Here is a 2,808-nt window from a genome sequence, read left to right on the forward strand (position 1 = left end):
CGCAGACTTCACAATAGACGAACTGACATCGTGCATCTCGGACCTGGGCGATACAGCCCCTGGACCGGATGACATCCACAACCAGATCATTAGACACTTACCCTCAGAAACACTTACACTCCTACTATACATATACAACGACATGTGGCGGTCGCACTCCTTTCCGGAGTCTTGGCGTCTCGCCACTGTCATTCCAATACCTAAACCAAACAAGGACCACACACACCCATCCAATTACAGACCAATAGCGCTAACGAGCTGTCTCTGCAAACTAATTTAAAAAATGATCCACAGGCGACTCATGTGGTTTCTGGAAACGACGGGCTCGCTGAGCGATCTCCAGTGCGGATTCAGGAAAACTCGATCCACTCTGGATCACCTGGTCCGCCTTTATACGCGAGACGTTCGCTGAAAGAGGCCACATGATCGCCATCTTTTTTTACCTAGAAAAAGCCTTCGACACAACCTGTAAGTACGCATTCTTTGAGACCTGCACGCACTCCGCATACACGGTCACCTCCCTGCCTTCATTGGCAACTTCCTGAAGAACCGTTCCTTCCAGGTTCGTGTCGGATCCTCCCTTTCAGACCCACACCAACAGGAGGAAGGAGTCCCCCAGGGGAGCACCTTTTCTCCTCTCCTATTCGAAATTAAAATAAATTCCATAGTAAAAAAACCTCCACAACAGCATAGACAGCTCGTTATACGTTGACGACTTTTTGATATGCTGCCGTTCGAAAAATCCTCTTTTGAGATCTATGGAAAGGCAGCTGCAAACGCAGCTGCACAAACTCGAAACGTGAGCAAACAGTAACGGGTTCAAGTTCTCCCCGTCAAAGACGGTTGCAATACACTTCTTTCGAACAGGCAGACGTGTGCTGTAGCCGGATCTGACACTATACGGGGAAAGGATCCCCGTCCAGGACCAAGCTCGTTTCCTCGGCGTCATTTTCGACAAAAACTCACATTTATACCACACATCAAAGACCTTCGTGTGAGGTGCCAGAAAGCGCTAAACGCTTTGAAAAATCTGTCGCATCTGAAGTAGTGCGGGGACTCAAAACGCCTTCTCCACTTGTACATCTCCCTTGTCCGGTCCAGGCTTGACTACGGCTGTCAAGTCTACGGATCGGCAAAACCACACATCTTAAAAATGCTAGACCGAATACAAAACCAAGGACTCCGCTTCGCTCTGGGGGCTTTCCGCACTTTTGCGGTGGAGATTCACTCAGCATTATATGCTATTTAATAATACATTCGTCAGATTTGGAATCTTAAATTATAATCATAATTATATGTGCCCGCGCGTGGGAAGTGAAAGTGAAAGGAATTGAAAATGCTTTCAAAAACAATTATGAAAGTAACATAATTAAAGTAGGACTACATGTGCTTATAAAGGCCCAAAAAGGTGTATGGATGCGGAAATTAATGTTTCGGATGAAAATAATACGCTATCTCTACTACTGTAGCATGCGGTCAAAAATTTGATGCGCAATTTATTATCAAATATCTAGGCTACTGAACTATCGAACACCTAGATCTAGATTCTCCTACTTTTACACAATGACTTAGATCTATATCAATTCGTCTTAACTTAACCGATGAGTATTTTTTTCAAACATTTGTACACATCTATAGGTTCTATATTATTCTAGAAATTTCTTTAAAGATACATGCCATATTAATGCAGTTTCTTTCAACTTTTGAATCGTTCATTTTCTGATTACTTTGCTTATATTTACGTTATTATAGTTTTGTTTGGGGTTTGTTTCGCGGAGGGAGACATACGGATAGCACAACTTGTAAATTAGCGTGGCTAAAAGTAAATAAAGGTAAACAATCCAGATTGTTTTCATGTGAGACTCTAGAATGCATTCTCTTGTCCATTTGACGTGTCATTTGAACTTTGTTCATACGGACATATTTCGCCAGCTGATATCAGTATGGTATAAAAAATTTATTACACTCGCTGTGGTGTTAGATCATGATTTATCCTACTTGTGAAATTGCCAGTTGTAATCACTCGTTGAAACTCGTGATTACAACTTGGCAATTTCACTCGTAGGATAAATCATGATCTAACACCACAACTCATGTATTAAATTATTTATCTCTTTCTAGTAAATTGGAGAAAAGGCTTATATTGTTCTTTTTTGCTTGCTTTGGATGGCCTTAAGTTTAATGAAAATATTATCGTAGTGAGCATGTTACTGTCAGCGTCCCCTTATCGTAGATCTAGTACTAATCAAGACTATATCTAGAGATTTTGCCAACAGAATTAATGTTCATAATTAGTGTTATTATCAAGTGTATTGTGATTGGGAAGATCTTTAGTAGATCTAGAGATCTAGATCTATCTAGATCTAGATCCCATCCCATCATTTTAAAAAACAACAAACCAACAATACAAATACAAAAACATTGTAACATTGCCAATTATGACATATTGTTGGCAAAATAATGTACTAGACTATTTCACTATATTTCCTCTTCAAAGAAAGTTTTAAAATACTGATGTAAGGTGTCTTCCAAGCCCTACCACTAGCATCAGCGTGCATAGCAACGCGAAGCCTCGCTGTGCGGCGCAGCCAAAGGTGCCCTCAACTGGCCGCCATGTTTTAGTTTCGATTCCTTACAGCGAATCGGCGATCGCGAAGAGGGAGTTCCGCTTCTATAAGTGTAGAATTCTGTGGTTCATTTATACATTAAGTAGGTTTACGGGAATTCCCGGTTTCGGTCTCACGCCTTTGACCGTCTTCTCACAGCGGGTTTGGAGCGCTCATAGTAGAAGAAGAAGGAGGAGGAGGA

This window comes from Aplysia californica, unplaced genomic scaffold (genome assembly GCF_000002075.1).
Source record: "Aplysia californica isolate F4 #8 unplaced genomic scaffold, AplCal3.0 scaffold00083, whole genome shotgun sequence".
NCBI lineage: Eukaryota > Metazoa > Mollusca > Gastropoda > Aplysiida > Aplysiidae > Aplysia > Aplysia californica.